Source organism: Pongo pygmaeus, chromosome 12, assembly GCF_028885625.2.
Source record: "Pongo pygmaeus isolate AG05252 chromosome 12, NHGRI_mPonPyg2-v2.0_pri, whole genome shotgun sequence".
Classification (NCBI taxonomy): domain Eukaryota; kingdom Metazoa; phylum Chordata; class Mammalia; order Primates; family Hominidae; genus Pongo; species Pongo pygmaeus.
This window is the reverse complement of record NC_072385.2, coordinates 75,308,277-75,320,323: the sequence shown is the minus strand read 5'-3', so window position 1 is coordinate 75,320,323 and position 12,047 is coordinate 75,308,277.

Genomic DNA, 12,047 nt, shown 5'->3' with positions numbered 1-12,047 from the left:
AAGAATAGCCATTTAAAAGAGTTTTCAAAAAAACTGGAAAAGCAAGCCAATAATATCCTATTCTCTGTGGCACTGTGTGATAGAATGGAAAAGAGAGCAGATATTCAAGATTAAGGCATGATCAGGAGTGTAAAATGCTACCTAAAGGTCGAAAAAATTGAGAATTATAGAGAGGCCTTTGGATTTGATCATGCAAAAGCATTTATTAATTTAAAAGATCAGTTTGCTCTTGCCTGTTTTTCTATCCATGCACTAAATAGCAGTTTATAAGTTGTGATGTAGTGAATAATTTTTCAGGCTTGAAAAGAGCATATTCATAAGAAATAAACTACAAAGACTTAATTATGTGACCAAAGTCTGGTAGGGTGATATATGGAGAAGACAACCTGGCTCCTATAACCCTACCCCAACTCTTTTGGAGCACATTCCCTTGGTAGGTAGGTTTTACCAATAATGAGTCTAGATCCATTGCAGGTACAGAATAACAATTTCTGCTTCACTTTGGGCTGTAGACTTGAGGAGCAATGATACCCACAACCCAACTACAGGTAAACAAAAGACCATTTAAGGGTTAAGTCTGCTAAAAGAGTTGATGGGTTACAAAGATTGGGCTGGAATCAGAAGAATATTTATGGGGTCATCATCTAAAGAAAGGATAAGAATGTAAACGGGCAGTTTAAAAGTATAGAAGAATCCAGATTATTAAACAACACTCTTCTTAGCAAAGCACAAAGACCCTCTTCCCAGGAAACATCATCCCCACACCTAGTGAAAGCCACTGATTAGAGAGATTAACAGTTCTTTTGTATTTTTTAATAAGCCACAGGGAGAAATGTCCTCAGATTACTAGCATCTAACAAAAATTACAACTTGGGAAATACATGTTGCATTTGACAGTGGCAGAATAGAAGAGACCTATTTACAGGGGGTGCAAACTTGAAAAGGCCACAGTTGTAGAGGTTAGGAGAAAAAAGAGAATAATAAGTACATAGGATTAGAGAAGAGTAGTTGTTAAGAGGAGGATGAAGGATGCAGCAAGAGAAATCAAAGGGAAAAATGACTCTATGTTTATTTTGAAATTCTGCTTGAGGCTAGTCAGTCCCACTTGCCCTAAGATACCAAAAGGAAAGCAATTCCATCCCTGAGAAAAGGACTTCCGACATCCAAAGAGGAAAGAAGATGCACAAATCCCTCACTTTTACTCTGGAAACTCGAGCTAATAGATCAAAGTGAATGAGAGGAAACAGATTTAATCTTACTCATTCTCAATAAAAGTTTCTAATACTGTCCCTAAACCATCAAAATCATTTTAAAGTATTCTAATACATAGGTGCCTAGGTGATGCTGAAAGGTTCTCAAAAGTATGATATCTGGACCAGCAGCATCGACGTCACCTTAAAAGAACACACCAACTCTGATCTACTGGATCTCTCATTTCGGAAAGAAGGATTCAACAATATGTTTTAACAAGTACGTGTGTACCAAATTCATGGGCCAGGCGCGGTAGCTCATCCCTATAATCCCAGCACTTTGGGAGGCCAAAGCAGGCAGATCACTTGAGGTCAGGAGTTCCAGACCAGCCTGGCCAACATGGTGAAACCCCATCTCTACTAAAAATAAAAAAAATGGCCAGGCATGGTGGTGCACACCTGTAATTCCAGCTACTCAGAAGGCTGAGGCACAAGAATTGCTTGAACCCGGGAGGCGGAAGTTGCAGGGAGCCGAGATCACACCACTGCACTCCAGCCTGGGTGACAGAGTGAGACTCTGTCTCAAAATAAAAATAAAAAACAAAACAAAAATTTATGTTTTAATTGGGCAAATCTGATACAAGCTAACACCATTACCCTAGACTTAGTAAACCCAAATTCTCATATCTGATTTTATGGTGCAGCTATAATTGAAAGTTATTGCATTAATCAAATGAATAATTGTTCAGACAGAAGTTTTACAGTGCCAAACTCAGAGTTAGCCTGGCACATATTTAAGGCTTAGAGGATATCAGCTAAATAAATGTAGTTTGTTAGTGTCAAACCATTATTTAAAAGAACTTCTTAATGTAAAAATTATTTTAGTTATAAACAGATAAACTTTTTTTTTTAAGCTAAAAAATCTATCTCAATTTGGATCAGACATTAGGGAGCTGAAATTTTCTTGACCCATCCATTGCAGTCCCAGATGGCTGCCAGAACTCTAACCATCTCTAGAGGGAAGGACAATAATAGCTTTCTCAGAGGTCCTTTCGAACACTAGCCATTCTCATATGCAAAGGGGCTGGGAAATACAGTTTTTTTTAGCTGAATATATTACCTAGAGTTCTATTAGTAAGAATAAAGAAGAGAATGTTTACGAGATGCACTACTCTCCATTTCTGCAACACTATGAAATCCTTCTACCACACACACAAAAATTAAAACTTTTTTGGCATAGCATTACTAATAAAATGTATACTCTATATGACAAATTTTCAGACTGAAGATCCAATATCATTACTGTAATTCCAAAGATATTACAGTATGTTTTCCAGGTATTTTCTATTTTCTCAAAACTATTTTTTCTTTCATGAGACTACTAAAATTAATTTATATTTTGTTGCTTACCTGAAGTGAACATCATCTATGAAAATACTAAAGATGGATGGGTAACATTATAAAAAGCAATAAGGAACCAGTTTTACATTTTAGAGAATGTGTGATCTATACAGTAATGAAATATGCTCAAATAAATAAGGAGATAACGAAATTACAGGTTTTTTATCCTAAAATGTCCTTCATCTATGAAAAATAAATAAGATTTGGTTATGGCCTATGCCATCTCTTTTAAACAATCCTTTGTTGATTGGGGTAGGATTTGCTGAAATAACAATTTGGTTTCTATTTAATGTTGTTTGTTTCTAAATAGAACCAATAAAATAACATATATTACCTGTAATATGAAAATACCTGACTTTATGAAATGTTGTTAAATAAATTAATAAAAGTCAATTAACTTTTGTTCCAAAGTTTAAAATGGATTTTTATAAGTATACAGTAATTTCAAAATAACAAAAACATTTCAAGTATCTTAGCAACACTTTCTTATATTCTTCAAAATCTTAAGTATATAAAAGTCATTATTAGCAGATATAATTATGCATTTGCTGATGGTTATGTGTAATTGGCAAAAGGTTTTTTTAAAAACAATCTACTTAAATACAGCAGGAAACATAAAAATGATTTTCTTTTGAGCAAGTACCACATATAGAAGTATATACCAAGAAAATAATCCAGAAATGTTCCTAGAAATAGGAGACAACCAAACATCCAATAAGTTGGAAATGGCTAAGTTATTAGAACTTAGACATTCTAAGTTATTAGAATGTCTAAAAGCCATTAAAATTATATGTAGGCATACAATATTGGAACATAAGAAGTATATATAAGATACTAATGTGTGAAAAAGACCAAAACAATGCCAAGATGAGGAGAAGATATATAATTAGCTGATATTTTAAAAGTAAAGAATCTTTCATTTTTCTATGTAAAGCAAGTTACTTTACAATGAATTTTTTAAAATAAGACATTAGCAAAGATTTTCAGAAATCTAAATGCTGTCAGAATTAAAATCATCTATTAAATTAAAGGAAGCACAGTAACATGAAAAGAAAATAAAGAAACTTGGGTTCAAATAGTTGATTTTATTGTTTTCACTTAATATATCTTAGAGTTTATTGCATACCAGTAACTATAGATCAACCTCATTCTCTCTAAAGGTAATATAAAGTTTATTTTGAGAAGACTAATACTAACTTTTCTCATTTTAAAAAATTAAGATATGATTTACATAAATTTTACCCTTTTTAGTGTGTATAAGTTTTGACCAATGTATACATTCAACAGTAATTTTTATTGATACTGCAAAATTGCCCTCTTGAGAAGTTGTACCAGTTCACTCGCCCACAGTTATTTATGAGTACTTGCTTTTCTATAGCCTTATCAATTAATATGTGTCATCAAATGCTTTGCTCTTTACCAATATGTAAGTGAAAGTGGCATTGTGTTATTATTTAAATTTTTATTTATTTTATTATGATAAAGCCAAGCACCTTTTATATAAGATCCATTAATATTTCCTTTTCTTGAATTCTCCATATTTTTTGGGGGGGTGCTTATTTTCCTATTGTGGGTTGGCCTTCTTTTCATGAATGCTAGACTTTCGTTTTGGGGGGTTTCGTTTATTTCTTTGTTTGAAACAGGATTTCACTTTGGTGCCTAGGCTGGAGTGCAGTAGCAAGATCATGACTCACTGTGGCCTCAACCTCCCTGGAATCAAATCGTGCTCCCACCTCAGCCTCCCAAGTAGCTGGGACTACAGGCACCCACCAACACGCCCAACTAATTCTTGTATTTTTTTGTGGAGATGGGGTTTTGCCATGTTGCCCAGGCTGGTCTTGAACTCCTGGGCTGAAATGATCCACCTGCCTCGGCCTCCCAAAATGCTGGGATTACAGGCGTGAGCCACTACACCTGGCTGAATGCTTGACTTTGGATAAGTTACTTAATGATTTCTGAGGTTGTTTGCAACTCTAAAAATGCATTTGTGAAAAATGAATGGTTTTACAAAATAATTACAGTCAAATATGAATTATCTGGATGATAAATCTGAAAAAGAACTTACTTTGAAAGTGTTATTCATATTGTTTGTTACTCTGTTTAATAAAAATGTTTGTGAAATCTAAAGTGAAATGCCAACATTGGGTATTTTCACTATTGTCAACAACAGAGAAGAAAGTTTAACCTTACACATTTTCAGTTGGAAAATAAGTACTTTCGGGAAATGATGTTGTAAAGTTATGAACCAATTATTGCACTGGGAGATGAAGTTCATGTTCAGTATAGAGTGAGCAGCAACAAGCAATTGAGGCAAAATATCTTTACATAAAGTTTTACTATTTTGTTTGATGAAATGAGAATTCCCAAAATTTATTAGATGCTTATATTCAAATTATGAACATAAAAACCTTACAAATTCAGATGTAGATAATCTCCTTTCTGTAGGTTTATATCATTCAAAAATGATTATATATTATCATTTTAAATTGACAAAAACATTTTAAGTAACTATTGAAAATTAACAGGAATTTAAAACTATTCTTTAAACTCTTCCTAAGTATATAAAGTTGTTTTTTTAAAAAGAAAAATGGTTATTCTTCAAATAGTCCACTTGAGGAGGATTCGATTTAATCTCATTTCCTTTATGGCCTAAAAAATAAGGCACAGAGAAAAAGATATTATGAAAGGAAAAAGGCACAAAGGAAAAGATATCACATGTCAAGGCTGACTAGTCCAAGTTTTATAGCTGGGCTTCTAAATGAAAACCGGACTGACAAAGATAAGAGATAAAATCATACAAGTTTCAGGACTCTTAGAATATTGATATTTATCCTAGTAAACAAATATAAATAAAATCTGGTAACATTAATATAAAGTTATTGTCTACATTTAAAATTTGTTCAATTTTCTAAAACTAAGTATTTTTACCTTACCTTAGTGTTCCATCATTTCATAGACAGCACAACCTAAATTACACACCCTTCATCTACTGTCCTGAGACTGAAAAACAGATGTAGATTCAGAAGAATGTGAAATTTTAATGGCCCCATTGGATAAGCAAATGAGTTCACTCAATGAAGATAAATCCCCATAGGCAATTCCTTCCCAAGAGTAGTCTTAGCTTTTTCTTTATTTAATTTTCAATGAACCTAATTTTATTGAAATACAACTTTATATACTGTGGAGGATGTATTGAGCTAAAACCCTAAGTCTTTAGGCCATTTAAAAATGGAGTAACAACACCCATGTTAGATGTGACTATGGATAGTAATGGACAAAGATAAATCTTGCAAGAAAGGGTGGTGTAGAGCCAGGGACCACAGAGAACACTGGACTTCTTTCCAATGATCAGAATTAAAATTGATTCAAGAAATATTTTCTCCTGCCAGAGCAGAGGCTTTTTCCAGTTCTTACCCTGTAGGACTTCATTACTGCTATGAACCAGTAACTGCTCTATATTTTCTGCTATTCCTTTTTCAAAATAGGTAAGCTTATTGTATTTATCCTACTCCTGCTGTACCACTGTATTTTGCATCTCCAATGTTGTATGTGTGTCTGTTTGTATCAGGTGTGTGTCTGGGTGGTGGGAGGGTAGTTGCAGTGACCAGATGAATCTAAATCCAGATTCTCATAGAAGGACACGCACCACCAGCAGTCCTGGAATTTGAGATAAATACAGTTGGGTTGTCCACTTTGGGAAGGAGATGAGTAAACTTTATGTGGGGGAAGAAGAAGGCTATTCAGCTATCAGAAGGGTAAACTACAGTAGAGTCTGTTAAGTGCTAATCAAACTCATTTCCTTTTCCTCTTGGGCCCATAGCTAAGCTACATTTTCCCACCTTTCTTTCAGGTTGATGTTCAAGTGATTGAGTGGCAGCCAATGGAATGTGGGTGGTCCATTAAAAACCTTCTATGCTTGATTCAACATTCTCTCCTCCTATCCGCTAGTTTGAATAAAGGATTCTGGAGCCCTCGGAATGATAAACCCACAAAGTAAAAGTTGTGTCTCAAATGTCTTCCAATCGGCTTGATACGAACTAGGAATAAACTTTTTTGTATTAAGGCACTGAAATTATGAGGTTCTTTTGTTACACTCATATACAGCATGCATTACTCTAAGTAAAATGGTGAGTATCATATTTAGATTCCATTTGAACATTTGAAAGTAAAGCTTATTGTACAAAGCTTTATTGTAAACAATTTTATGTAAAAAGCCAAACATTTACAATATGCCTAAAGCATATCCTTTGGAACTAAACTTACAATGAAAAATTTTAGACATCAACAGAAATATATGCAATCAAAAATATTAATTTAGAGAATATTCATGTAACTGAAAATATTTAAAGACCACTGCTCTGATGCACCATAATTATTCTTCAATTTGTTTCTATGATAAAACCTGAATGATATAGTGCAGATTAAGGATGCACACTCAGACACATTCAATGAGTCTGAAACAACTACCCTGAGATAAACAATTATAAATAATATTATCTATTTATCAAAGTTTTTTCTGTTGAACTTCCATTTGAAAACACTTCATTAGCCTCTTGTTACTGTGGAGTAATGAAACTGAATACCTTTAAGAACACTAATTACTACAGACTGGTAACAAATTCATGCTGAATTTCTGGAATATTTTATTACACCTAAGTTTGCTCTTGCCTTTTTTATTCCTTATTTCTAAGGTCAATAATTCTGAACATCTAAAAATCTCAGAAAGGGCTGGGCATGGCGGCTCATGCCTGTAATCTCAGCATTTTGGGAGGCCGAGGCTGATGGATCACTTGAGCCCAGGATTTCAAGGTCAGCCTGGCAACATGTCTCTACAAAAAATACAAAAAATTAGCTGGGCGTGATGGTGCCTGCTTGTGGTCCCAGCTACTCTGGGGGCTAAGGTGAGAGGATTGCTTGAGCCTAGGAGGCAGAGGTTGCAGTGAGCTAAGATTATGCCACTGCACTCCAGCCTGGGTAACAGAACAAGACCCTGTCTCAAAGAAATAAAAATAAAATGAAATAAAAAATAAAAACCCCAGAAGGTAGAAAAAAGTCATTAAAATGAGAAAAAACTTATCAAGAATTAAAGCTTTTAAGCTTTTGGGAAAAAAATGCATTTTAAACTGACTTTTAAAATCTTTGCAACAGCAGTCCAAGTGGATGATTCCAATGGACAAATATGTTAGCATACTTTTATTGTTTAAGAAAAAGGAAAAAGGCTTTTGTGTTAAAAGTAAATTAATTTATCTTATGATATAATCAATTTTCTATGTGCCTCAGATTTGTTTATTATCAAAGTATTTTAAAACCCACATTATTTTGCTATTCTAATTATCTTAAAGTAGATTGTTTTCCAGATGTATACAAAACTTCAACATCAAAGTAACTTAATGCCGGTAAAATAGAAATATATATCTGATGCAATCAATAATTTCTCTGTACCAAATCTTCCTAGTGAACTTATTTCATGAAAAGAAATCCTTTTTTTAGCAACTAAAATGATCTAATGACTTCATTTAGATATTTTGACTACTTTTCAATAATCATAAGTCTCTTTTTTTTTTCTGAGACAGGGTCTTGCTCTGTTGGCTAGGCTGGAGTGTGGTGGCACAATCAGGCTCACTGCAGCCTCAATCTCCCAGGCTCAGGCAGTCCTCCTTCCTCATCCTCCTGAGTAGCTGGGATCACAGGCGTGGGCCACCACACCCAACTAATATTTTTTATTATTCGTAGAGACAGGGTCTCCCTATGGTGCCCAGGCTGGTCTCCAACTCCCCAGCTCAAGCAATCCTCCCAACTCGGCCTCCCAGAGTGCTGGGATTATAGGCATGAGCCACCATGCTGGGCCAGTCTTTTCTATTTAAAACATTACCAAAAATGGACATAGTGAAAATGATCTTAGTCATGAAGTTACATAAGAAGAAGGTGGGTTTTATCTGAGTTAGGTAACTGAGAGAAAAACAGCACTAATTGACCTGATTTATCCAAATGGGAAATTTTTTGGTAGAATTTACCTCATGACTGGCAAGCTTCTACTTTATCATTTTTAAGGATGAGGTGCTGTGCTGCCCACATTCTCCTCAGGACTGATCGACATTGCCTCACCTGCTGAGAAGGTTGTCCAGCCTCAGTGCTCAACTGCCAGCTTTTTCTGTGAATTGACCTTTGCTGAAAAGTGAGCTGAATGCTCAAAGTCAATGCTCAAGTTCCCAGGTTGGCACTGATTTAACACCTGCCAGTGCAGGAGTAAGAAGGCCTTGCCCCCTCCTTCCAGTAGAGAATAACTCTGAAGGGCTATCTCAGCTTCAGATCTCCTTTTACAATCAGATGATGCCTTTTTGTGCCTAAATCCCAGTCCAGCTTCTCCCTCCAACCAACCCGGCTTCCTTACCTTTTCCCACAGGTGTTGACTCCACCAGGGGTCTCAAGAAACTTCCTTCCAAGAAACTCTCTTTCCTTTTTTTTTTTCCTTTTGAGACAGGGTCTCACTTTGTTACCCAGGCTGGAATGCACTGGCACAATCATGGCTTACTGCAGCCTCAACCTCCTGGGCTTAAGCAATCTTCCCACCTCAGCCTCCTGAGTTGCTGGGACTATAGGCATGCATCACAACACCTGGTTAATGTTTTATTTGTTGTAGAGGCAGGGTCCCACTATGTTGCCCAGGCTTAACCCAAACCTCTGGGCTCAAGGAAATCCTTCCACCTGAGTATCCCAAATTGCTGGGATTACAGGTGTGAACCACCACACCTGGCCTAAACATTCTCTCTCACAGTTTGCTTCATAGACAATCCAACCAGTGATGATCATGAAATAATATTTGAATAAATATATGTGCAGGGTAGCTGATGCTGTTGTTTAAGACTAATAATTTAATAAGGGTGATTACTTTCATTTGTATATTTTTCAAAACTCCTTCATATACATTATGTAATTTGGGCTTGCCAATTATTCTGTGAGGTAGCTGGAGCAAGGACTACTATACATTTTACAGCTTTGTAAACTAAGGCTTGGAGAGAAGTGGCTTCTTGATTCCAGGCAGACATAATTTCTATTTTCTCCTAGTTTTATTATTTGCCTGTAGCACCATTTCTCTAAAAGACTTTTATTCCTAATTGTTATAAAACTCTAGCTCAGAATTTCTTATCATGTTCCCCAACCCAAGAATGCTTAGTAAGTTCCTACTCATCCTGGCAGTATGAAATTCAATGTCATAACTGTATTTGAAAGTTTTTCAAGATCTTACTCCCAATTCTTTGTCCACACACATTATATTGCCTTCTTCCATTTATTTTTTAACATGTTTATTGAGCAACTGCTATAAATGCAGCATAACATTTCTTGAGAACTTACTATGTGCTAAGCACTATAGTGAGTGCTTTTCATGCATTATCTCATTGAATCTCTGTTGACAGTTCTATCATCTCCATTATATAAATGAGAAAACTGAGGCTTAGGGAACTTAGATGATTTTCCCAAGGTCACACAACTAGTATGTCACAACACTAGGACTCGAACTTAGGTTTATCTAATTCTGAAATCCATGCTCATTGCCTCTGTACTAGACCTCTATGATACAAGAAAAAAGATAACATAAGATGTAGCTCCTACTCTCTGCTCTCTAACTACACTCTACTATGCTCCTACTCTCACTATACTAATATTAGGAAGACACTATAGCACTTGATTGTATTTTTATAACAGTTTTATTGATATATAATTCATACATCATATAACCATCCCTTTAAATTGTATAATTCAAGCATTTTAACTAATTCACAGAGTTGTGCAACCATCATTACCATCAATTTTAGAACATTTTTTATCCCCCCAAAGAAACCCCCTACTTATTAACTGTCACTCCCCATTTCCCCTACCTGCACCCCCAGGCAAACAATAATCTACTTTGTGTCGCTATAGATTTGCCTATTCTCTACATTTCATATAAATTGAATTATACAGTAAGTGGTCTTTTGCAACTGGCTGCTTTCACTTAGCATAATGTTTTCAGGGTTCATCCATGTTGTAGCTCCTATCAGTCCTTCAATTATGATTGAATATTGTTGCATTGTATGGGTATGTCATATTTTATTTACTAACCACTTATCAGTAGATGGACATTTGGGTGGTCTCCACTTTTGGGCTATTAAGAATAATGCTGCTAAGAACATTCATGTACAAGATTTATGTGGATATGTTTTTATTTCTCTAGAGTATATACCTAGAATGTAACTGCTGAGTCATAAAGTAATTCTGGAGATATTTAACCTTTTAAAGAACTGTCATCCTGTTTTCCAAAATGCTGCACTGTTTTACATTCTCACCAGCAGTATATCAGTTCCAATTTCTTCACATATTCCTCAAGAGTTGTTATTATATCCCTATTTGATTATAGTCATCTTCGTTGGTGTGAAGTGATACCTCAGTGTGGTTTATTTGCATTTTCCCACTGGCTAATGATATTAAGCATCTTTTCATAAGCTTATTAGGCATTTGTATACCTTAGTTTTAGCTTATGGCTCCCATTATGAGACCTACACAGTATAAGCAAGCTGAAGCACACGATCAGAGACCCTAATGTTCCATGCCATGCTGCACCTATGGTAGGACCTATTAGCAGGGGCTGGATGGAGGAAAGGAGTCTGACTTCTTAGGTGCACTCACCAGAATCTAGGCTCTGCAGCTTGGAGCTAGAGGGGATAAGAAATGCTGGTGGCGGCTGGGCGCGGTGGCTCACACCTGTAATCAGCCCTTTGGGAGGCCGAGGCAGGTGGATCACGAGGTCAGGAGATGGAGATCATCCTGGCTAACACAGTGAAACCCCATCTCTACTAAAAAATAAAAAAAAATAAAAAAAATTAACTGGGCGTGGTGGCGGGTGCCTGTAGTCCCAGCTACTTGGGAGGCTGAGGCAGGAGAATGGTGTGAACTTGGGAGGCGGAGCTTGCAGTGAGCCAAGATCGCACCACTGCACTCCAGCCTGGGCGACAGAGTGAGATTCCGTCTCAAAAAAAAAAAGAAATGCCTGTGGCCTACCTCTCCCAGTGAGATTTTGTACCCATAATTGTGAACTGAGGGGGCATCATTTTGGTGAAAACCATCCAAAGTAGAGCTTCTGTCACGCTGAGCTAGAAGGCAGGAGAGAAACAATGTGTTATGGCTCAAGTGACACAGATGCCATCATTGTTGAGATTTAGTAGAGTTTCTTGAATAACTGTTTCCTACTTTAAGAAGAAACTCTATTCCCTTAAGACAATTTCCAGAGACATTAAATGTTTTGTTCTTTTTTAAAATAATTTTCACCAGTTGTGGTAGTATCATTGGGGAATGGTCTCCAACAGGTTCTCCTGCCTTTTTTCCAGAAGTGGAACTCTCACTTGATTACATTTTTAATGTAAGGAGTTCAGAGAGGGGATCTTGGAAGTCAAACTGAATGAATGGACTTGAGTCCAGACT